The 27407-nt window shown below is 36.3% G+C and overlaps 1 protein-coding gene and 1 long non-coding RNA gene across 3 annotated transcripts in view; both read left to right on the top strand.

Annotated features, from left to right (window-relative positions):
- Positions 1–27407, top strand: part of IP3K1 (inositol-trisphosphate 3-kinase-like protein) — a 225561-nt gene that overhangs the window by 119828 nt on the left and 78326 nt on the right. The window lies entirely within an intron of this gene.
- LOC141482417 (uncharacterized) lies at positions 15974–18159 on the top strand. The gene is made up of 2 exons (XR_012465519.1): positions 15974–16491; positions 16594–18159. It is a non-coding gene; the product is annotated as an uncharacterized lncRNA (long non-coding RNA).

The following is a 27407-nucleotide window of genomic DNA, read 5'->3' as shown; positions in this document are numbered from 1 at the left end:
TATTTCAATGTTAATAAATATAACAGTCTATTTAATGAATATAATAAAATATATTTAATGAATACAAAACAAAGTCACCTTCACAAGAAACAGAACACACTACGCTTATGCAGATAAGGACGCTTGATAATGAAGAAACCGAATTACTAGTTATGGCATTTTAAGGACGCAAATATAATAGACCTGCGAAGTGTTGATCAGTTTACCGATGTTTTAAAGTATTTAACGAACTGGTTCACTTTTCGCTCGTACATCATATCGATATGCAGAAGCTATCTTGTTACGGGGAGCAACTTTTATGGAATCATCTTACTTTTCAATTATTTACAATGGCGATGAATAGACAATAAAAATGACCCCGGTAAGAATTTAGTTCTAACATTTAACATTGTTGCCGTTAGCTCTCAGTTCAATTTGTATACGAGTTACCTTCAATTGAAAATTGTCAGACAACGCATTATTAATTATAGTGTTTCACTGCTATCGAATTGTAGCGGTTCGGTGTCACCAGACGTTAATTATCTCGTACTATTATCAATCATATTTTGATTTCAAGCACTCTCTACATTTCTGTTGATGATAATTGAAATTTCCTGTACGGTCATAGTTTAAAGCCTCCGAATAAAATGAAACTAAACATAATTCCTATTTAAAACATCGGACTACGGTACAAACTAGATCTTAAAGTGTTGTGACATTTTTGAAGCCGATTTGCACCTAAGGTAATTCAACTCCAAGATTTTATTATTACGATTCTTAACGAAGACTGTTTCCAGGCTTTTTCTGTTTTTTATCTATTTCCCAAATATATTTCATTACTGGCTCATGGTAATTCATGGCTAGAGAGAAACATTATCCAGAAGCAACATTTAATTGATAGAACTGGATTATTTGTGTAATAGAGATTGTCAATGCTACTGGGCAGTGGAAAATATCTCGTTAGAAAAATGGTATTTTGTGGAATCTGAGAAATACATAGAATCACTTTTGCCTTTTTTCATTGGTGTTCTGTATGTACACTTCACTAAAGCTTGTCAAACCTAGGAAGCGACTTCAAAGTCTCGGCTTAGGACCTCCCCTAAGATGCGCGTGGTAGAAAACTCTTAAAAACGATCGGAGCTCTGTATTAACGACAATCTTGTAGTGTCCTCTTCGGTGGAGTACGCGACAAAAGTCTGTGCTCTAAGAAAATGGCATTTGAATCGAAATTGAAACGGAAAGTTTTGTGTGGTCAAGCGAGAGAAGTTATTACTCATGTACTTTTTTTCATGTAGCGGATAATGGCATAAGCATGGACCTGAAAAAAGTTCAATAACGTTGCGCAAAACCGGCGGGTATAGGTTTGGGTAGCATTAAAAGAATAGAAAGTGAAATGAAAACAATTGAAAATGGAGGGTCATCGTCTTTTTCAACGCATAGAAAAAGACATAGAAAAGCATCAAAATCAGATTTTGATGATTTCGACAAGAGCCTTCTTCGCCGATATATAATCAATCATTACATTACTGAGAAAAAAATTCCCACCTTAGGCCGCATACACAAAAAATTCATTACAAGAGATCTTATCAGTCTCTGAGGAAAGTGATGAAAGAAATAGGGTTCAGATGGAGGAAAACGAAAAAAAAAAAAAGAAAATTGTTCGTGGAAAAACCGGCGATTGCTTGGAGATTGTTTATTACACAGTCGATTGTAACTTGAAAGCGGCCGTTTTCACGAATAATTTATTTTTCTGACTATGTCAGAGTTGAATAAATACACAAAAATGTCAAATATCAATCGCTTCCAAGGATTGCAGACAGTGGAATTTCTAACACAAAACCACATCCGACATTTGTGAAAGGTGCTTCACAGAGAACATCAATTTCAGAGACTACCCTTTCCAGGGCATTGATTTCTTTATATTTCAATACTATTTTCAGCAACTACTCGGGAACTAAAATCCTATTGTCTGCGAGTGATGCTGGGAAGTAAATCATTTTGCCTTGATCTCGTTTGTGAGGGAATGGACTGAAACCTTAAATTTTATATAAAAATTCATTACTATTTTATTTATCACCATAAATCATTTTCGAGGCGAGAGCAATATCTTCCTATAGGTACATCTTGGTTTTAGAATATATTCCTTGAAAAATGTATTTGCTTACGCAGACATATATATTTAGTATGATGTTAAATTGTTATCGGTCCAAGTTCACTACCAGGTTTTATTTTTAGAAAAAAATTCAAACTATTGACGTACAATAAGTAAACACATTTATAATTGAATGCTGTCATTAAAACCAATGAATTTTATGACTATCATTAAATGCATTTTGATAAAGACCACTTAGTCAGTCCATCATATTGAAATTATAAGGTAGTTTTAACTTGAATTTCATTTTCTTGCACTTCTTAGAACTGTAAAATATACGAGATGACCCAAAGACCCTTTAAATGGTCCTACAATGATGTGCAATTATAATCCCAGATATTCTAACAACAATCTCAATAAAAATAAAATCAAGATCCGATAAGCGATAAGTCGAGTGTGTATGATATGAATCAAAAAGGGGATAATTAACGAAACAGCATTCTAGAAAAGGAGGAGGGCAAACCGCGGCACGTGTTTCTGGCTATTGACCTAATCAGCGCAATGTAGCCAAGTGCAAAGATGGGCAACACTTGGTTGCCGAAAGCGGGAAATAACACAAACGGACGGAGTAAAAAACAGGAGCCTACCGCACATTTGTGGTTTCGGTTAGGAGACCTGGATACAGCCAACATTACCACGTAGGCAGCTAATAATAATATATTAATAATAATAATTTATTCATCAGTAAATTATAATACATAAAATAAAATGGAGTATATGGAGTACAATGTACCTTGATGAATAAACATATATTTCCACTGAGGGTGAAACCCTGTGTGTGTGTAAATTACAGAACAATAACAAAATAGAACAATTATGATAATGAAAAACAATACCGCACATTTGTGGTTAGTTAGAAGACTTAGGATTTCTGGGATACACCCAACATTACCACGTAGGCAGCTACCGCCCATTTGTGGTTCCAGTTAGGAGACCTAGAATTTCTGGGATACACTCAACATTAACACGTAGGCAGCTACCGCACATTTGTGGTTCCAGTTAGGGGACCTAGAATTTCTGGGATACACTCAACATTAACACGTAGGCAGCTACCGCACATTTGTGGTTCCAGTTAGGAGACCTAGAAAGCCTTGGAATACACCCAACATTACCACGTAGGCAGTTACCGCATATTTATGGCTACAGTTAGAGGACCTAGGATTTCTGGGATACACCCAACATTACCATGTAGGCAGCTACCGCCCATTTGTGGTTCCAGTTAGGAGACCTAGAATTCCTTAGATCACACCCAACATTACCACGTAGGCAGCTACCGCATATTTGTGGTTACAGTTAGAAAACCTAGGATTTCTGGGATACACCCAACATTACCACGTAGGCAGCTACCGCCAATTTGTGGTTCCAGTTAGGAGGCCTAGAATTTCTGGGATACACTCAACATAAACACGTAGGCAGCTACCGCACATTTGTGGTTCCAGTTAGGAGACCTAGAATGCCTTGGAATACACCCAACAATACCACGTAGGCAGCTACCGCATATTTATGGCTACAGTTAGAAGACCTAGGATTTCTGGGAAACACCCAACATTACCATGTAGGCAGCTACCACCCATTTGTGGTTCCAGTTAGGAGACCTAGAATTCCTTGGAATACATCCAACATTACCACGTAAGCAGCTACCGCATATTTGTGGTTACAGTTAGAAAACCTAGGATTTCTGGGATACACCCAACATTACCATGTAGGCAGCTACCGCCCATTTGTGGTTCCAGTTAGGAGACCTAGAATTTCTGGGATACACTCAACATTAACACGTAGGCAACTACCGCCCATTTGTGGTTCCAGTTAGGAGACCTAGAATTTCTTGGGTACACCCAACATTACCACGTAGGCAGCTACATTTGTGGTTCTAGTTAGGAGACGTAGGATTCCTTGGATACGCCCAGCATTACCACGTAGGTAGCTATAGCTAGCTGCGTGAGTTCCGGGTCCAGGAAATGAATATAAAAAAAATGCTGTCGGACCCGGGAGTCACGTAGGTAGCTGCTATATCTGCCTGCCTGGTAATGTTAGGTGGATACTGGAACCACAAATGTTCGTAAGCTCCTGCAGTTGACTCCGTTAGTTTGTGATGTTTCCCGTTTTCAGCAACGAAGTGTTGCCCATCTTTGCACTTGACGACACCGCGCTGATGAGGCCGATCAAAAAGAGTAAATCTCGCGGACATAACACTGAAAGGCAAACCGCGAACACGTGTTTCTGGCTATGCGAACGAGTAGATTTTTCATGACTCTAAAAAGCACAGCAGTCGAACTTATTTTGAAATTTGAGTCTGTATTCTCAACTTCTTTTACCTGACGTCAGAAGATATATGAATGGTGTAGAGTTGTTGATTGGCATTCATGAAATTCTCTGTAATATGACCCTTTTTATGAATATAACTTAGAAAAATTACTCCTAATATGCTTTTCATTATCGCTTCAATTTAACGCCTTATCTTTTCAGAACACAATCGACAATTATAAACGATGTTTCGTGAAATTATCTTTGGCTTGCTAAAAGTTTACGATGTTTTTAAAAAATAATTCATATGTGAATATTTTCTACTGATTTGCATTTGTCATTCGACATTTCTGACGCCAATAAGCGGTTATTTATAGCTAAAACGATCGAGGTTTAGTTTGAAAAGGAACACAATATTACATATTCTAAATATTATTTTGAAATGAAACGTAGTGAATCAAATAACAGGAAGTTTTCTAAATAACATTTTATTTCAGTTTTGTTCTTGATTTATAATTCTCAACAATAAAATAAGAAGTTTAATTACACTGAATTATCAGAAAAGTATTAATATTCGATAATATAATATTGTAATGGAATTTGCCGATATACTTGATGAAAATCCATCAAGTAATACTTGTGAATTTTACCTAACCGATGCTTTATAACCTTTGTTCCAATACCTATATCTTAGGGGTGCATAAAAACTAATCCCTCATCTTGAACGGTCGGCCATATTTGATTACAGTGGCGTCATTTTATTTTTCCTATTGTTTTCAGAAAACTCTGTCATTTGATGCCAATATCATGGGGTGCTTGAAAAAGTAGTCCGCCATCTTGGGCTGTCCGCCATATTGGATGTAGATTGTTGTCTTTTAACTAATCATGTATTGCCATTCGAACTAAAGCTGTATCCAAAATTTCAGGTCAGTCGGTTGAAGATAAGTGCTTCAAAATTCAGTCAATAATGAAATTTAATGAACGAAACGTCGCACTGCAAATTAGTCTATATCAGATTATAACAAATTATATTAATTATATTAATATAACAGTATTGCCGTTTTTAATATAATTCGAAATCATAGCGGTAGACCAAAAAAAAAAACGAAATTCTATAATTTTAGTTTTTGGCGAATATTTCAAAAATAATCACTGATATTTCCAAATATGAAACTTTTATTCAATTTATCCGATCAGTTCTAGCCGTTTCCGAGATAGCAAAAGGGGGATCAGCTGAAAAAACGGCCTGTATATTTGAAATCAAGTCACTGCCACAATTATCACCAAAACCATGTATGATCTTGCTAATTGATATCTACCAGAGCCAAATACTCTACACACGCACCTCTTTTACTATTTTTAAAGGTTTGAATGTTACAAATCGTTTTGATTTCGTTGATAAATATAACAAACGTAAATTGTTTTGAACTTTGGTATAAAGTTACCCGTTCATTTTAACGTCAGATAAATTATAAAACTCGATTATATATTCATATCATTTTTTTCAAATTATATTATGGTAACTATTCAAATTTCTGAGTTGAACTTTCATCTTGGATCTCGATATCAACCTTATCAAATAAATAACTACAATTTTAGTGTTCAAATTACTCAATATCACACCGATAATTATGCAAGATGGAATTCGGATTATTAACGAAATTAAGAAATTTGTTTCATTTCAACTGACCGGGTCAACAAAATCTATGTTGGAACTTTTGCTAATCGAACGAAATTATGAATCTTATTGGCTCATTTTTGAATCGGTCGAGTTTCGATTCGAACTCATTTGATTCAAATATGTTTCACCACAATAGCTTGAGACGAACCGAAAATTATCCGTTTTGAATTTCCAATTATATCAGTCGATTCACTTTTTCTATCCATGAAAGTGAATTAACTTCACTATCTTTTGTACTTAAATTGTACTATGTACTATGACCCGTTACTTGATGAAAATTAATAATACCATCCATGCTAATAATTTTGGAATTTTCACAATGAGTTTTATTCAATAAGCGTTTCGCTAAACGGTAGGTTCATCAGTTACTGGTACTGGTCCTACCAGTTTTGTGTAACCGTCGCGAAACATTTTTCTTCCATCTCTTCCATCAATATACCTATTACTGAATTTCACTAGTTCGAACTTCCATTGTCTGTTATATAATATAGAATAATTTGAAATCCCTGATACAAATTGAAAATGAATAGCGCTGAAAATAACAATTATATTAAGCAAAAATAACCTGAAATGAAATAATAGTGAAATAAAATACAAGTAAAAATAGAACGATTGAACAAAAAATGAAGAAATAAAATAAAAAGTTAAGATATTCCAAGCCTCGTTAGTTCACGACGTTTGGATTGTTAGTATCTACAATCGTCTTCGGGTGATGACTGGACTGATTCCTCCGAGAGATGACTATCTATGGGTCGTTCGAGTACTTCCACTTAACCCAGCTTTTCATTTTTTCCGCTTCACTGGTTCAGTGGGAGATGATCGTTTAGCGGGAGTTGGCCATTTTTCGCTTGATGATGGGTTTCCATATGTTGCGTATCTCTACGCTAGCTTGGTTGAATACGTTGAATTTCCTTGAATTTTCTGCTAAACCAATGTCCCTCTCTATGTATGATCTCAGCTTGGGACCACTCGATGTTGTGTTGATGGGTCCAAACATGGTCTGCTTTTCCTGATTTGCTGGTTTCCCCTCGCTGTGTGTGTTTCTTGTGCTCGGCAATGCGAACATTCAATGGCCTCTTAGTTTCATCTATATAGGATTTTCCGCACTCACAGGGTATCCGGTAAATGCAATTCTTGGAATCGCAGTCCGCCTTTGGTGGCCTGGTTTTCGTGCGGCTGCTACGAATAGTGTTACCAGATCTGAAGCAGGTTCTGATGTTGTACTTGGAACCAATTCTTCTTATCCTCTCCGATAGTCCTCTGATGTAGGGAAATACAAGCACTGGTTGTGACGGAATCTCTTCCTTGCGAGGCTCCTGCTTTCTTTTAGCCAAAGTCTTTTCTACCATCGCTTTGGAGTAGCCATTCCGTAGATCATTTTTGATGATGTCTAGTTCCTTCTCGAGACCTTCCTTCGTATCACAGAGCCCGAAAGCACGGTCTAATAGAGTCTTTTAGTCGATTCAAGGTGGTTGGATTCGTACTGTGTTGAGGGTTTTCGGTATACAGATGTTTCCCACTTAGTGTCGGTCCTCTTCACCAAAACGTCTAAGAATGGCAATTCGTTGTGGATTTCCTTCTACATTGTGAAAGTGATGGAAGGTCTCATGCAGTTGATGTGTTTCAGAAAGGCGGGTAGTTCAATATTCTTATGGTTCCATATTACATTTCATGACTTGTTTCCACTTTCCAAAACAATTTCCAGGACAATTAGTTCATCACTTTTTCGATGATCATGTTTACTAAACAAATCCTGAACCCTAGTATGTTGTTGTGTGCTCCTCACATGAATGAGAGCTTTATTGTCATCCCCACTAATACTACTTTATGAACTATGTTTTTACTTTAACATTGTTTATTCTTCTGCGTAAGTATTCCATCATTCGCATTCCTTTTAAACATTATCATATTTTACTGCTAAACAAGTGCAACAACATTACCGCTCATTAGCTTCATCCATATGTTTCGTAGGATAACACTTTTGTATCACAATTATTATTACTTACATAAATAGAGAGAAACTTTATAATTACTCTGATTATTATTTTATATACTATGTATTTGTTTATAAATTTTTTTCTATTGTTTAGTACTTGTATATGTATGTTATAGTTATCCGTATTTTTAGGTATTGTATGGCGAAACAAGTGAAATAGCGCTTATCGCTCATCGGCTTTATTCACTTCATTTTATTGTGAGACATTTCTTTGTATTATGCAAAATTGAATAAAGAGTATTATTATTATACTTTGATCCAAATAACATTTTCCATAGGCTATACCATAGGCATTATATTAAGTTTATTTCATTAGTGCGGACTTCCATTATGATATAAATTGATTTGAAATCCCTGAAAGAATCTGTAAAAATTAAAAAAGATTAACTGAAAAATTATACTAAGCGAAAAAACTGAAATTACAATGAAATTAAATACAAGCAACAATAAAAAAGAAAAAATTGAACTATTAAGAGATGAAAATAAAAAAATTAAATTAAAAAATTAAAAGATTCCAAACCAAGTTAATCCACGACGTTTCGATTATTAGTAGCCACAATCGTTTTCGGTGATAACTGGATGCTGATGTTTAATGTCTTGCATAATGAAAAACAATAGTGTGTTCCTGACGATCTTGAAGAGGCTGCAAAAAGAGCTTCAAGTGAATTGTTACCAAAAAAATCGGCTCAGCAGTACTAAATCGCATATTCTAATTTTCTTAGCTGGTGTAAACTTGAAAAAGATGAAGGAAATTTCAGCGAAACCGTATTCTTAGCCTATCTAGAAGAGAAATACAGAAAGGAATACACTCAACATTAACACGTAGGCAGCTACCGCACATTTGTGGTTCCAGTTAGGAGACCTAGAATTTCTTGGATACGTAGGCAGCTATCGCACATTTGTAGTTCCAGTTAGGAGACGTAGGATTCCTTGGTTACACCCAGCATTACCACGTACGCAGCTACCGCACATTTTTGGTTCCAGTTAGGAGACCTAGAATTCCTTGGATACACCCAACATTAGCACGTAGGCAGCTACTGCCCATTTGTGGTTCCACTTAGGAGACCTAGAGTTCCTTGAATACGTAGACAGCTATCGCACATTTGTAGTTCCAGTTAGGAGACCTAGAATTCCTTGGATACGTAGGCAGCTATCGCACATTTGTAGTTCCAGTTAGGAGACGTAGGATTCCTTGGTTACACCCAGCATTACCACGTACGCAGCTACCGCACATTTTTGGTTCCAGTTAGGAGACCTAGAATTCCTTGGATACACCCAACATTAGCACGTAGGCAGCTACTGCCCATTTGTGGTTCCACTTAGGAGACCTAGAGTTCCTTGAATACGTAGACAGCTATCGCACATTTGTAGTTCCAGTTAGGAGACCTAGAATTCCTTGGATACGTAGGCAGCTATCGCACATTTGTAGTTCCAGTTAGGAGACGTAGGATTCCTTGGATACATCCAGCATTAACACGTACGTAGCTACCGCACATTTGTGGTTCCAGTTAGGAGACCTAGAATTCCTTGGATACGTAGGCAGCTATCCCACTTGTTCCAGTTAGGAAATCGCATATTCTAATTTTCTTAGCTGGTGTAAACTTGAAAAAGCCGAAGCCAACCATTAAAAATGTCACTTTTAATAACAGCTGTACAAAAAATATTTTCTCCACCAGTCTATCCCTATTCCCGTTTTTTAAATCGTGTTTATTTTATCCTCTACTTTAAATCACCTTGTATACTAATCAATTGTAAGATCATTCTGAAACGCTTTGGTATTTGGTGAAATCAATTCTCTCATTGAATCTCAATTCAAAAATCATGTCCGGAATTGAAATTATACTGAAAGGAAGGAAGTCGCGAAAATTAAAAAAAACAAATGAAAAAACACGATTGAAAATGTCCTCGCGTTGAGGTATTCGTTTTGTTTGCCAATTTTAATCGATTATATATCACGCTTTGAATTCGGAATCAATATTCGTAAAGAATTTTCAAGTATTTGAAACCGTGTCCAACTTTTTACATTGATTAACCGAAACGAGTTACTGAAAATTCAAAAGAACCCATTCCTTGTTTAATTGTCTTAAAAAACTTGTTCTACTTCCTAGATTGTTTCTATAAAATATATTATTTTCATGAGAGAAAATGAAATGTTTACCTATTTCCTTTTTCAGTCTGGAAAGTATAAATAATTGAAGCCAATGGAAATACTCTTTTGTTAATTTTTTGTCTTTGTTTTATTAGATGGGCGCAGTGGACCAGATCAACGATTATTGCAAACTTTCACTTTTTTTATGCAAATTCAATTCGTGTCCTAAAATTTTTTCACGTAGTTTATATCCACATTTGAATTTTTGCACGTTCGAAAACAACAGAATGTTTAGCAGAATTTCAATGGCAAAAAGGAATTATCGTGAATAGGAAAGAAATTCATGAAACGTATTCTGAATAATTCATAATAACATATTCATTTGAGATTATGGTATATTCAATGCGCAGATAATTTATGTTTTTCTACAACTATAACTATTGGAGCAATAGATAAGTTTTGTGTCGAAGGATTATTCACTTTAATAACATATTGATACACATTTGTCAATAATTATTTCACTTTCATTTATGATATTGAAAGAGGTATGAGGTAAATTTTTCTTTTTTCAAGTCTTTGTTATATATAAATAGTGACTACACCAACACTAAATATTTTGAATTTTAGTGCATCATGATTTAAACATCGATTTATCAACAGAAATTGATCATAGTGAAGAATATAAAAGCAACTTAAGAGTACTTTGGGTACATTCCATATATGAATGCAGTAACACGGCCAGATAGCTTTACATGTCTAGACCATTTCTTCGCTAAAACCAATACACATTTTCACGATAAAATTGAGTCGTTCATTTTCCAAGATCAGATAAGTGATCATCAACCTATAGCTCTAATGGTAGAAGTAGCAGGTAATAAGACAAGTAACACAATGAAAAGAATAAAAAAATACACCAACTATCCGCGATTGAAGTTATAGTTCCAAAACAAAACATGAAATAACATCTATGAAGAGAATAATGTCAATATAAAGTGTGAAATATTTGTCAACAAATTGAAGTTTTATATTAATAAAAATACCACCGAAGTAATAGTCAAAAACAAAATTAATATTTGAAAGAAATGGATAACACACGAAATATTAACATTCATATCACAAAAAAATTATTTATACAAACGTTCACGGGATAATCCTGACGATATACAAATTAAAAGACTATTATGATTGTAAAAATAAACTGAGAAACCTTATCAAAGCAAAATGAAATAAAGAGAAATCAAAATAAGTCCAAAGCTCTATTCTATGAGAATGTATAGATGAAGTTTGTAACAGATAGAGACCACAAAGTTATATTGATGAAATTAGATTGGAGAACCAAAATATGATTCATGAAAAGCTAGAAATTTGAAATGCATTTAATGAATACTACATCGAAGTAGTGTACAAACTTGCAAACAAAATTGATGCACCGATAGCATTTGAGGAAATTGTAGAGTGTCATGACAAAAGTATATTCATGTATCCGACAAATGCTGAGGAAGTTTCAAACATTATAAAGAATCTAGAAACGAATAAAAGTCCAGGGAATGACGGCATAAATACGCAAATGTTGAAAAATATTTCAGAGCTAATTGTAGACCCTCTCACCCACATTGCCAACGCGTCCTTAGAAAACGGAATTTATCCTGATATTTCAAAAATTGGTGTCGTCAAACCACTATACAAAAATGGAGATACACTTGAGATTGCTAATTACATACCAATATCATTAATTTCTAATATAGCAAAAATTTTAGAAAAAAATATTAAAATAAGATTAACTGGATTCCTTAAAAAAATGCAACCTTCTGTCAGAACAGCAGTACGGATTCAAGGAGGGGAGGTCGACATATTCACTTTAACATCAGAAATTTACAAATCGTTGGATTTATCAAAACATGCATTATGTATCTTTGTTGACCTATCGAAAGCATTCGATACTGTTTGCCATAAAAGACTCCTCGGGAAATTAGAAAACATCAGCATAGGGGGCGCATTTTTACATTTCCTACACCGTGAATGCTACTGGTTGCGTTGACGAGCTAGGAATTGTACTGTGTGTCAAGCTATCCGTTCCCTAGACAGTGCGTGATTGATACTCAAAATGCCTGACAGTAGGTCATAGTGGTAGTAGTAGGTAGTAGATTTTTTCTAAAAGTAATAAAAACAATCTGGGTAATAATTTGTGATGTATAATATCAATTTAATCTGTCATATACATACATTCTGATAGTAGGTGACTTTGTATAATAGGTACTTAATAAACACCTATTTAATATGAATAAACGCAGAAATATGTATACAGGTAGCACACTTTAATGTTTACTTTCATGACCGATAGCATTTGGTTGATTAAGCTCAATATTTTCACTTAATGATCTCATCTTTTTTTATCTCTTCTTTTTGTTTCTTAAAACTTCCAACTTTGAAGGCCTATCTGCCTGTATTGCTCTAGCGTCAGCATGTAAACTTCTATTTGCCCGGCGTGCAATAGAAGTAGGTTGGACTTTTATCTTTTTCGTTTTTTTTAAATTACAAATGCTTGTGCAGATATTGGCAAACGACTCAATATTTTCAATAGTTTCGATTTTTTTAGAATTAAGGGCGTTACCACAACATAGCAAAACGGCTCTTCGCTCATAAAGGTCTTGTTCCATTATCTTCAAAATGTGCCTTCTTCTCCATCAGCTTTTCAAAAACGCTTTTGCTTGTTCTTTCTCCAGAAGAGTTGAATATTTATAAAAGTTATAATTGGAAACAAATTTTAACAGAAATATACTGAGAAAATTCCATTTGAAAAGTTACTGCTGCTGACATTTTTTTGCTACCACTATCAAAGTTTTACTAACATTAAATAACTACTTTTTGGTGGCTAAGAAACACTTTGCTATAACCGTTTTGCTGCTGTAAAATTTTCTCTCAGTGTACGTACCTCCATTGTTCATACAAATGATAAATTGATCGTTTCATATGATTCACTTGGGCATTGGCAAGAGTTTCATATATTTTATCACTTAAAGTGATAGCCATTAGTGTCGACTTATGGACTTTTTGTCTTCGCTAGAAGTCAATCCTTCACTGAAGTACTTTAAAAATTGATCTTTCGTAGACGCGCTTACTCTTAGATAGCTCTAGGCTTTTGCCACCGTAACTCTGTGGCGATGCGTAAGTTGAAGAATTAGTAAATTATTATTGTTGTTATAATATTATAACTTCAAACAAACTTCTACAATGGTGATTAAGCCTTCGTTAAGCAAGGGATCTCACATCTTGAAAATTTGTTTTCATTTTCAACCATAATAAAGATTTTGGCACCGCAGTTCCTGTTTCTTTTCCTAATGCTGCTCGTTTTTGTTTCTCTATTTTAAGCATTGTGCCGACAAACTCAATCTTTTCGACACTGTAGTTTTTCATTTCAGGATATGTTCTGTTTACAATCCACTCTGTGCAAGTAGTTTTAAAAAGTTTTTTGTTTACAGTAATATCAACATATCTTTCGATGTTGGTTCTCAGAATGAAAATGTTTTGGTCGATGTCAATTATTCTGATATTACTATCAAACGTTTTTATAGCTTCAATGACAGTCTCTTCTACGCCCTGATTCAAATTGACAGCCTACCTTCACAAAACAAACAAAATATGTGAAATAACTTTTTTAACTTGTACGTGGACGACTTACTGGTACCATAGCAAATGAATAAATACGGCATGTGAATTACAGTATAGCAAAAAAACGGGCGAAATAGTAAAGCAAGTGGCGTTGCACCCACTATCTATGGAACGGAGTGTTTGGCACTCAGTACATTTCCTAGCTCGTCAGCGCAACAAGTAGCGTTCAGGGTGTAAGAAAATGCGTAAAAATGCATACAGGGCAGAGCATATGAACTGTTTTATTCCTACTTGAATAATTGAAGACAAATAGTTGACATCGATGGAAAAAAAGTAGTCCGAAAATAATTACTTACGGAGTTCTGCAAGGTACGGTCTTGGGTCAATATTTCAAATAGCAATGAGATCAACTTTCATATTCAAGTTGGCTTCTTTGAATTTTCTCCTAAACTAGTGTTCCTCCTTGTGAATGATTTCAGCCTGAGACCACTTGATGTTATGATGATTCCAAACGTGCTCTGCTAGTCCTGATTTGCTGGTTTCTCCCCTCGCTGTGTGTGTTTCTTGCGCTCAGCAATGCGAACTTTCAATGGCTTCTTAGTTTCACCGATGTATGAGTCTCCGCACTCGCAGGGTATCCTGTAAATGAAACTCTTGGTATCGCAGTCCGCGTTTGGTGGCCTGGTTTTTGTAGCGCAACTAGCGTTACGCTAGTTTCACACACACCGATTTTGGACGGCCAGTATAAAATCGGCCGATATTTTATTGGTAGCGGGTGCTTGCATGCTCACCGAATTTTTATCGGTCAAACAATCAGTTACTTTGTTGTCGTAATTAGCACGCACTACCAAAACGAAGTTAATGCCTAGTAACTACAATTTCACCGAGCATTCGGGACTGGAATGGTCGGTAAAAAACCGGTGAGTATGCAAGAGTGTATTTAGTCATGTACGCCACTACTTCCCGGTACTGCCGGCGATACAGTGGCAGTGGACGGCTGCTCACCGGTATTTTACCGGCGACGATCACCGGTCGGGAATTGTGCAAGGTCCCGTTCCCACATGTGGTTCAATATTGGAATTTGGACGACCAGTACAAAGTCGGCCGCCCAAAATCGGTGTGTTAGGCTGCTACGGATAGTGTTCCCAGAACTGAAAGAGGTTCTGATGTTATACTGGGACCCAATCCTTCTTATCTTTTCCTACAATCCTCTGACGTGGGGAAGTACAAGTACTGGTTGTGGCGGCTTCTCTTCCTTGTGGAGCTCTTGCTGTTTTCTAGCTGTTATTTTTTCAGCTAATCTTTTTTAATTTTTACAGATTCTTTCAGGTAATTCAAATCAATTTATATCATATTAAGGTGCGTATTCACCAAAAAAGCGAGCACGAGCGAACAAGAGTGAACGAGCATTCTGCATCAATAATCGTGAGTACGGGCTAGCGAGCGAGCGAACGTATACTTGTTCGCGTTCAGAAAAGATCGAGAAGAAGGCGGTACATCAAAAGGTGCTCGCACAAAGTAAAAGGATCAACTACGACTACGAACTTGAAGATATTAGCTCTGGAGTGGACGAGACATTAATATGTCGAGCAAACACGAGCGAACATGAGCGAACACGAGCAAACATACACGAATGCTCGCTCATGCTCGCTTGTGCTCGCTTTTTTGGTGAATACGCACCATTAGACAATGTAAGTCCGAACTAATGAAATACAACACGAAACATTGTCAACTACCTTCAAACAAGAACTGTCTTGCTCCTCAAAATAGCCTCAACTGCCGACATCACTTCTTTATCGTTCATCTTTTATATTGATTCAGCTGAGACCTTTCGAAAAAAAGTATTGTACCACATAACGATGACCAATTTCCTCCATTTTCACAAATTCGCCGAAAACGTTCGCTATCGATGGCTGCCAAATAAATACTAAACAATGCATCGTCTTCAAACTTAAAACATATGCTTTAAAGATTGTGTACTTTCTAATACGGTGACATTTTTCAAACAGCTACCGCCATCTATATGCAAAGACTACAGAATACTATAAGACGTGTCACTCGTTCATTTTTCGACATCTGAGAAATCTCGCCGCCCGCCAGCGACAGCGGGTAATTACCAGCCGAGGTAGTACAGTGTGTCGCTTGAAGTTACCAGTTCTCGTCGGCACACGAGATATAAAGGTTGTCCGTATTGTTTGGTATTGTCAAAGACTACAGAATCGGTGAACTTTGGTATTGTGATAGTGTTGTGTTCGTTCGGAGTTCGAAATATTTATTTTGTGAAAATGTCGACGTAATGCTCAGTGGATGGTTGTCTGAGTACGGTGGGAAGCCCAGGTATTTCGTTTTTCCGCTGCCCAAAGTACAGTGAAAGGTATGCATTCAATATATTCACCATTAATTTTTATTTTACCTATCTATACCTTTTATGGTTTTGTTGTATAAAATTATTCATAACGAAATATACCGCCGGCATTTGCCAATCCAAACTCATTTCAATCTTTTTTCAAAATGTTCAGTTTATCGATTGATATACTTGAATTTTTTTTTTAGGTGTCAACGTTGGAAAAATGTATTAGGCTTCATTGGGAATCATAGATATGCAACTCTTACCCCAGAGCAGAGTCACAATAGAATTAAAATTTGCAGCTTACATTTTAGAGCCGATGATATTGTGAATTCTCGTATTCATAGCTATGATGTTCCTTCATTGCGTCTGCCTCAAGATGGTTCTCAGAAAGGTTGGTTCAGTGAAGTTTATAGATTCAAATGATGAAAAAATCTTATTCCACTTTTTAACATATGAAATTTACAATATCAATTTTGTTGTTTAAACCTTCCAGATGATGATGCCATTGCCGGTACTAGCAAGGATTTTATTTACATTGATGCTCAGGTTCAAACGGATCAATTAGGATCACGAGGTGAAATATCTTTTCGTTATATTATATACTTACCTGATCTATTTTTATATGCTTCGGAAAAAAAAACGATGACAAGAAAACAATTATTGAAAGTACGTACATCTTTCTTTTAGATGAATGCAGCCAAACATCTGCTAAACTCTCTTCGGGAACTCCAAGAAAAGTGGCATTACGAAAAAAAATTGTATCACTAGAGAAAACAGTAGCTTCAACATCAAAAAGAGCACTGGACGAAACCGGAATTACTCTGGATGATGTTTTCAAGTTTCTGGATCGAAAATATCCTGAGCAATATTGTAAGCTCTTGAAAGCACAGCTTTCTTTGATAAATAAAGCACCAAAAGGGTCCAGGTATAGTGACGAATTCAAACAGTTTGCATTGACTGTTTATTTTCTTGGTCCGAAAGCATACAAAAAATTTTCAACAATTTGTAGATTACCGTCAAAAAGTACACTTCATCGTTTCACGAAAAATTGGATTGTTGAACCAGGCTTCAACGATTTTATTTTTCGTGTTATTGAATTCAGGATTGGGCTCATGAAGGAGAAAGAAAGATATTGTATTTTATGCCTAGACGAAATATCTTTGAAATCTCATCTTTATTATGATATTTCCAGAGACAAAATAGTAGGTTTCCAAACAAGTTTGAATGGGACCTCTACTGACATAGCAAGTAGTGCTCTAACAGTAATGGTCAGAGGTTTGGCAAGCAATTGGAAAATACCACTTGCATACTTTTTCTATAAGACATCAGCAACTTCTGATGATTTGAAAGATATTTTGTTCAAAACGGTACGAAGATGCAAAAGTATAGGCCTAAATATCATGGGGGTGGTTTCCGATCAGGGTTCAAATTTTCAGATGTTGGTGAAAACTTTGAATGTTACAGACGAAAATCCCATATTTCTGATAGACGATCATAAACTTGTATATTTGTTTGATATCCCGCACTTACTGAAGTCGACACGAAACAATTTGTTTTCCTATCAGTTTTTACTTCAGGGTGGAGAAACAAGAAAACATTACATAGAAACAATGTATAATTATGATAGAACTAACCAATATAAATTGGCTCTTAAACTTAATAATGACCACATTTATCGAAATAATTTTCAAAAAATGAAAGTCACGTTGGCTTCCCAAGTTCCCATCAAGAGATATTGTTGACCATGTAATAGAGATGGAAAACATATTCATTGAAAATTTTGATAAAATCGGCAGTGAGAAGGGAATTGGACAGTATTTGAAAACAAAATATTCGAAAATTCTTTTCTCACATCCATGTCAAAAATTCCTCTTCGATTATTATATATCTTTATATACAAGAGTTCGGATATACTTTACTTTAAAATTCATGAACCAGGACATGAAGATTGTTAGGAAACATAAATCATGCAATGTAAAATTGAATATTTTAAATCATTTATAAACATATAACATTATATAATTGTATTATTTTTGTTAATAAAACATGTTTTTCTGAATGTATGTTTATCATTTCATCAGTAAATCACTCTGATCTGTTTCTTAGATCATTTATTCATGAGTTTATCTATCATGTTTCTAGAAGTTGATCGACAAACAACTACTTTCGTATCTTTGTTTATCTGTCTGATACAACCGAGCAAGCGAAGTTTCAACTTCGGAACGTCCCCTGTAGATATCGCGAATAGGAACTGCCCTCGTATAACTGTCATGCGGCCGGCGGCTTCCAGACATCGTCTGTCGGCGATATGATTTATGGAAATCGCAAAAAATGCAATCCTGAGCCGTACCGACAAACGAATTCCTTGGAGTGAACCAACTTATAGTATTCGGTAAACTTTGCTATATGTCAGGCCTTCTGGGACCACCCTGGTATTATAGAGTAACCACTACTGATTAATTTTGTGATTGGCAAAGTACAAGGTACTGATAGTGAGCTATGACCATTGAACTGTTGCCACCAACATTTTTTCCCATTCACGATGGAAAAATTAATAACTGATACTCCAACTAAAATTATTTCTCTACAATAATAACACTAAAACGATAATTTAGGGTATCTATTCGTAGATATTTGTCAGATTTGCTTTTTCCTCCAAAGTAAATGTTTTCCTCCTTAAATAAAGTTCGGGTCACCATAACAAAAACTTGGGTATTTCTGTTGATAAAAATAGAATTATCTGAAAAAACTTGATTACCCAAGTTGTTGGTTTCAATGAGACGATACTATTCCCGGAACCACTTAATACTTTTAAACGTTCCGTAGCGAAAGATTTTATACTAACATCGTAAAGTTTACAAACATATCCACCAATAAATCGGCCAGAAACAAATATAAAGCAGAACCCGATTCTATGGGGAATGTGGATAAGGTAATATCAGCAATATTTTCAACTTATTTTCGATCGAAATTATCGTTTTTTTGAATAGCTGCGGGTAGCAACAAACTCAATATATGCATTACGTCTTTGTTTTTTAGTTTCACTTATAAATTGATGTATAATATTTCATTGGAATATTTTTGGTGAAATGTTTTTTCTTTTGTATGATAATTTGGCAGTGTTGAAAGAATAGAATAAAATACGTCTATTGATTACGTTATTTGAAAAATGTAGAAGGTCAAGTAAAATACACACAAGATATCAGGAATAAACAAGGCAACAATTCGTTCAGACCAGTCTCAACTCCCTACGCTTTAGGTTAATAGACTGACACCTATCAGAAAACAACTACTCCTCTGGCTAATACCACGAAGGGCATTGGATTATATTTGACAGGTGTCAGTGTAGGATTCTTCACTAAAGTTATTCTTGCATATGCTGTTGGCGATACAACTGCCGCAATCGATTTTCAATTATTGGAACGGGCACACCTGTAGATCAGTTTCAGGCTATTTGACCTCTCGTCAGTGCAAGGTAGTCACCATCAATGACATGAAAGGTATCAGTCCATTAACTTACAGTGTAGGTCAGTTGAGATTGGCCTGAACGAATTGTTCTTTTAGATGCTTAGTTCGAGGAATGAGATACTCTGAAAGGAATTCGATTGTTAACTATGGGAAATTATCATCAACTTTGTGTTGATGATGGATACTAACTACCTTGCAAATTTAATTTAGAACCAGTCTTCAAGTTTTTTTTCTTATACGAGGAATTGGAAATTCGGATATGCGGTTGGTTACCTCGTTTACGGGCAGATGAGGTGATGACAAATATGTTGTTTGTCTTTCGCTTCAGCTCAGTTCGAGGAATGATACTCTGAAAGGAATTCGATTGTTAATTATGGGAAATTATCAACTTCGTGTTGATGATCGATACTAACTACCTTGCACTGGCGTGCATGTGTAGAATTCTCCCATAACATAGTTCCGTAGGATACGTGACTATGGAACATATTCCATCAAAAAAACATCTTGATTAAGAGATCTCTTAAGTTTCCTTAACAAAAATAGTTGACCAGATAGTTTTTTGTTGGGTTATCAATATGTTGCATCCTTTCAAGAGAAGTTCCAGGGTATTGCCTTATAGTTTCGAAAAATCATGCCGGTTCAAAGTGCTTTCATAGTAAAAAGAATTGTTTAAGTTTCGTCTTCGTTTTATGTTAGTTTATCAGGTACTCCTACACTTGTCATAACGTATGCAGAAAGTTCTATATAAATTACAATTATAATGAAATTACAGAATCGATAAAAACAACCTAAGAGACGAACTTGCGGGATCGTGAGGGAGTAGATGGGCTCAGGGTGGGTTGAAAACGTTAAAAAGGTGAATCTACGTATTGACAATGTTGCGTTTTAGAGTGAAAAATAGAAAAATACAGGTGGCGCCATCTGAAATGGACAAGGTGGAATAATTCGATCGTAGCGCCATCTGATGTAAAATAACGGAATTGAGTTAGTTTAGGTTAGGTTAGGTTGTACTATGTTAGGTGAGATTTGATTAGGTTAGGTTAGGTTTTGGGTTAGACAGAGACTAGGGAGGAGGAAGGGTAGGGTGGCTTTTAGTTGGCTGAGTTGAGGTAAATGGCTTTGGAGGTTAGGGTGGTGACTAGGAGATTAGGTTAGACGTTACACCAACATCCTTTTAGGGTGGATAGGCTGGGTTAGGTCCAAAGTGAGTGGGACTATTCGACCCTCCACCGCAACCCGCAAGGGTTTATTGTGACTCACTCCTATTCACACTCGACCATATAAACCCAGCTTTTTAACGAAGCTGATTAATTTTTATGGTGAGTGGTCTCTCAGGTCAGATGGTAAGAGTACGGCTCCGCAGAACTTAAAAACCTGATTCGGTCCCCAGCGGGGCAAGCACAAAGTATATGATCTACTGTTTCATCGTTAATGAGGTAGTCGGAGTGTCAAGGTGCAAGATTCCCATCTTGATACCCGCGACAACCTTCCCATATGAAGGTTTTGCACGTCAGCTACACCTGACGATGCCTCAGATTCAACCAGGCAGGGCTTTTTTCGCCTCTGGTTTTGGTGAATCATCACTTGAGCGCAAACGTTTGCTAACCTGCTCATGGGGGGTTTATTCCTCCACCTGAGACAGATTTTGCGTACCCACCTCAAGAATTTGCTGCAAGGCGGTTTCATAAGGTACCCCGCTCTCAGACGACTAAGTCATTTCCTAGCTGCACCACCAAACTTTTTTTTAGGTTCAGTTATTGGATCAGGAGTTGGGGAGTTGAGAAGCTCTCGCCCCTGAACTAAATTTACAGGGAGGTCAGTTGGAGTCGTAAGCTCGACATCCATCTTCTCTATAGACTCAGCGTCAGAAAGAATCTTTAAGTTTACTCTGTCCATGAAAGTCCCACGAGTAGCTAGAGAAGAAGGTCAATCACGGCATAGCCCCGCATTACCGTGACAAGGCGATGCTACGACGAGAGGGCGCCCGGTATCTCGAAGGTTCCGTAGAGACAGCTGATAGGCTCAGTGTCATTCATCCTCTCGGAACGGATACACACACCTTAAGTTTGAGACATCGTTGGGATGCCATTCAGTTAGGGAATAAGAGAACCACATGTGAATTTGTCATTCTCTTATCCAGCGGGGCTGCGTGGAAGCAGGCATCCGATGGCCGCCTTGCTCAGCTCCCACATCCTAGCCAATGCACTCGCCAAAAACAGCATGCCCAGTGGTTCAGGCAGTGAAAGATGAACAAGGACAGGTTGGACTTGGAGATTGAGTTGTCTTCTTGGGTTAGGCCGTTTGGGGTGGACAAGGGTAGGTTGACTTGGGTTAGCTCATTTGTGGTGGACGAGGTTGGGTTGGACGAAGTTAGCTTGGTGACTTGATGGGTTATGTCATTTGGGATAGATGGACTCGGAGGTTAGGGTGGTGATTTGTTGGGTTAGGTTCGACAAAAAATTTAAGAAAAAAATGTGTCGTTTTTATTGGAAAAATGTTGTGGGTTAGTCTTTAAAAATGTCATTATTTATGATTTCGACGAGAAATTAATAAAAAAAACATTTTTCATTAGACAAAAAGTGTGTTTTGGGTTATTTTCAATAGCAAAAATTTTAATAAAATTGTAATTTCCATTCAACAAAATAAATGACAACAAAAACTTCGTTTTTTATCATCAAAAAGTGGTTGTAGTTGTTGATACTTGGCAAAATTGTCAAATCTTTGATTGTCGAACACCACGAAGGAGAATTACTCAGAAAGAATCTTGAAAACAAAACCCTGCTTTTTTTCTCTGACAGACAGGCGACAATTCAGACCTACCAAGTTTTTTCGCGACTTGTAGGGAGCTGTCTTAACGCACTCAATGAGCTAGGTTCTCACAATAGGGCAATAAGGAAGCCGATCCTTCAGCCCGTGAAGGTGAATCCAAGGCCATCATAGGTCCAGAACCCAAAGCCTCGGTAGATAATAACATTATCCTGAGGTGGATTAAAGGGCACGAAAGGAGTAAAGGTAATCGCATTGCCGACTCTTCAGCCAAGGAAGCGGCTGGTCTAAGAATTTTAGGACCAAGTGGCACCCACGGCCTGATGACTTCGACAATTGCGGAACTAGTCAAATGTTACACCCATGCTCAATCTTTAAAGAGATGGGATGAAATCAAAGGATGTAATCTTGCCAGGATCACCTTGGGCGACCCTGGGAAGCTAGCGCCGAAGAAATATCTGGTGATGACCAGGAAAAATCTACGCCTTACAGTAGGATTTCTGACTGGCCACTGTCAGCTAAGGAAACACCTACATAATATGGGGCTAGTGGACACACCTCTATGCAGGATGTGTGAACAGGAAGATGAGACTGTCAGGCATGTCCTGTGTGAGTGCCCGGAGTTATCGTCAATAAGAGAGTGTGTGTTCGGCGAGTCTTGGCCTACACCTGCCGATATAAAGGAGATGTCTCCCAGCGACCTGTCCACCTTCCTGGAAAGGACAGGATGGACGACGACCTAGGAGGACAACTCCTTGGGAGGATGTACAATGGGTCACATGTGGCCTAAGTGCGTGGGCTTACACTCACCCTCCCTACTCTACAGATACAGATACAGGTCCAGAACCCTTCTGTGGACTGGTGAAAACATCTTTTAATTCGTGGAAGCAAGCCAAATCGCTAAATTGGTGGAATAAGCTTCCGGGAATAGTACAGGCGACATAGTTCATAAAGGACACTCGCCCAAATTCACAAAAGACCTGCATATGAGCATTAGGTGCCTGGCGGAAGAAACTCCATGCAGGTTCTACCAGGAGGAAAGCTATGGCATGGGAGATGCGGGAATGGGAAACCAAAGGCTGCAAGCTACGGGAAGAAGCCAATATCAAGGCTTCGTAGTAGCAAAAGTCAAGCTAGATAAAGAGCTCTGATAACCAAGAAACATCACAATAGATCTGCAAAGGTCACAGTGTCCGCTGTCAAGTGCCTGGTACAAAAGTTGTTCAACAGCAGTTCATAATTCTGTTGTAAATGTACTTTCCCCTGTAGACCCAGGATTCAAGCGTTTTCATTAAATTCATTTTACGCCATAAGATCAAATTCCACCTATCAAATATCAGAAGGAAAAGTGGTCTGAACTTTGGAAATGCATTTGGTCGTTTCGTTGTTTATAACAGTATTATTGACGTTCCTATAGTCTATACGGAATGTCTTAAACTCCGTTTGGAGAGACATACAAGGTACACAAAGATAACTAAGATAAAAATGTTTGTGAATACCTTCTCGTATTTGATCAAGGCATAACTTCCTTATTATTACATTAAACTTCAATAGTAATTAATGAGCTATGATAAAAATAAATTTAAATGGAGATAAGATAATGTATGAATTAATTATAATGTTTGTTCTAGATTTTTACTCATAGTGGAATTAATTTGAAGCTTTCGTAAGCTAAGTAAGTTTCGCCCTGAGAGACCATGATTTAAAATTTTGACCAAAATCAATAGAAGTATACTCTTCATTGTTGTTGGCTCAGACTTCTATTGTCTAAAAAACACCTGCGCCAATGAATACAGGTGTTAGATCAGATAACAACTACATCATTAATCACTACCAACATCCAGAAAGGAAAGATATCGCCAAGAGGCGTCTGCAAATCAATTATCTCTATTTGAAGTGATGCCTTTGGCAGCCACATCTGTCCATTCTGCTGCTACATCAACTTCAAATGACGATTTTTGAAACGGAGATAGCTTGCCCATCTCTGCAAAGTCTTGGAATCTTGTAGCAAATTCGTTCCTAAGATCGGCCAGAAATTGTTGGAATATGAATAAATTCTTGTCTCGCAATATCTTTTTCAAAGATAGCCAGCTTGCGACGAAAAGCAGACACGTTTTGTATCAGATCACATATAAATTTTCCATTTTCTTGTGATTCTGTGTTGAGCGCATTTGAATATTTCAAAATATCTTTTGAAAAAGCCACGACCATCATATTACACTTGTTTGTGCTTTCTGGCTTTTTGCTAACATTAACATTATAATATTCGTTTCAACTTCAACCTGAATTTGTTTATAGAAAATAATGAAAATTAATGATACTGCATCAGATATTTTTGCTCACAACTCAAATTGAGGGACACTGATGCTTTAAACTTGATTATGAATCGCTCATATTTATTTAAATCAAGAAAAAGTTAGAATCGACAACTCTTCGCCAATTGAAGAATTAATATAATAACAACAACAAAAATACATTGTCACTATTTTTCGGGTTTGAAGGCCGTCAGTTTTTGGGAGTGTTTCCTGATGTTTCGGTTCTAGAGGCTAGCTTCTTCAGAGGTTCATAGATCCTGTTTCAATCTCCGGAGATTAACTCCTGAAAAACTCCAGGAGCAAGAATCCAAATATCGACGGTCTTTTAACCCGAAAAATAATGACACTGAAAACATCGGCCGATTAACCATTAAGAACAAAAATACATACTTATCTTTGAATTCCCTATTATATAGGAAGATCATTTTTTATTGAGGAAAATAAAATTGATTTTACTCAGTAACTTACCGGGGAGAACTAAAAAGTTTGCCCTTTCTACACCTGTATTACTATTTATTATTTCTTCAGTTTGTGAAAGAGGAATACTTCCAGGAAAGGAAAATATAAACTAAACATATTTTTATGTAATGATGTAGTTTCTCTAGTATAGTTCAAGTAAACGATATAGTACAACCTACTTTCCAACAGCCCCCCAATAATATAGTTAGGGAGGTAACTAATTTCGTTATTCAATAATAATTTCTCATTATATAAGAATCACAATAACTGTAAGATATATATATATATATATATATATATATATATATATATATATATATATATATATATATATATATATATATATATATATAAAAGAATCACAATAACTGTAAGATATATATATATATATATATATATATATATATATATATATATATATATATATATATTAATCAAAAGGAGGAAATCGTGGACATGACACTCAAGAAATATGGAGGCAAACCGCGGACACGTGTTTCTGGCTATTGGCCTCATCAGCGCGGTGCAGCCAATTGCAAAGGTGGACAACAACTGGTTACCAAAAATGGAAAAAAAAAACATCACATATACACTGTGTCACCAACAGGAGCCAACCGCACATTTGTGGTTTCAATTAGAAGACCCAGCATTCCCAGGCATCATCTAACATCACCACGTAGGCAGCTATAGCTACCTGCGTGACTTCCGGGTCCAGGATATAGATACAGAGATATATATATTATTTAGTGTGTATGATATGAATCAAAAGGAGGAAATCGTGGACATGACACTCAAGAAATATGGAGGCAAACCGCGGACACGTGTTTCTGGCTATTGGCCTCATCAGCGCGGTGCAGCCAATTGCAAAGGTGGACAACGTGGTGATGTTAGATGATGCCTGGGAATGCTGGGTCTTCTAATTGAAACCACAAATGTGCGGTTGGCTCCTGTTGGTGACACCGTGTATATGTGATGTTTTTTTTTTTTTTTTTTTTTTTTTCCATTTTTGGTAACCAGTTGTTATCCACCTTTGCAATTGGCTGCACCGCGCTGATGAGGCCAATAGCCAGAAACACGTGTCCGTGGTTTGCCTCCATATTTCTTGAGTGTCATGTCCACGATTTCCTCCTTTTGATTCATATCATACACACTCAATAATATATATATATCTCTGTATCTATATCCTGGACCCGGAAGTCACGCAGGTAGCTATAGCTGCCTACGTGGTGATGTTAGATGATGCCTGGGAATGCTGGGTCTTCTAATTGAAACCACAAATGTGCGGTTGGCTCCTGTTGGTGACACCGTGTATATGTGATGTTTTTTTTTTTTTTTTTTTTTTTTTCCATTTTTGGTAACCAGTTGTTGTCCACCTTTGCAATTGGCTGCACCGCGCTGATGAGGCCAATAGCCAGAAACACGTGTCCGCGGTTTGCCTCCATATTTCTTGAGTGTCATGTCCACGATTTCCTCCTTTTGATTCATATCATACACACTCAATAATATATATATATCTCTGTATATATATATATATATATATATATATATATATATATATATATATATATATATATATATATATATATATATATATATTGTGAATATTTTCGCCATTGAATAACATTACAAATCATACTCACAGTAAAAATGAGCGAAAAACAATAAATTGAACATATAAATTGACGAGAAAGTTATACATGTATAGGATTTTTTTGTGGGTTTGACAAATGTCATACCTTCACATAAATGTCATTTTTCAATGGGTATGATGATTTCATAATTTTTGACTCTAAAGAAAGGGTTATTGATTGATACAATTTTCATTATTATTAGGTTTTTGATGTAGTTCCAGTAAGTTACTGTATATACTGCTGAGATTATCAATGTCACTTTTCTTATTCATACAATTAGAAGACTTATTCATTTCAACCATTTCAAGAAAAAGGCGTTTGGAAATATTTTTTCTGTATGTAAAACTTTGATATTTGAGTAATTTGGTTTATGTCCTGTTTCTATAGAGTGTTGTGCTAATGCACATGATTTCTTATTAAGTTTTATATCACTTTTATGTGAAGTTACTCTATCATTAAGAATTCTAGATGTTGTTCCAATATATATATATATATATATATATATATATATATATATATATATATATATATATATATATATATATATATATATATATATATAGTTTGAGTAGAGCCTAGATGATGATAGTACGACCAGCTATCGAAAGCGCTCGCATATAATTAAATAGAAGTTATAAAGCTTCAAATCCTTTTTGTGACTTACATTA

The sequence above is a fragment of the Leptinotarsa decemlineata genome, unplaced genomic scaffold, assembly GCF_025532065.1.
Source record: "Leptinotarsa decemlineata unplaced genomic scaffold, Ldec_3_MD MMD2_tig00001064_RagTag_RagTag, whole genome shotgun sequence".
NCBI lineage: Eukaryota > Metazoa > Arthropoda > Insecta > Coleoptera > Chrysomelidae > Leptinotarsa > Leptinotarsa decemlineata.
Note: the sequence above shows the minus strand (reverse complement) of the source record. Positions and strands in the feature narration are given on the sequence as shown.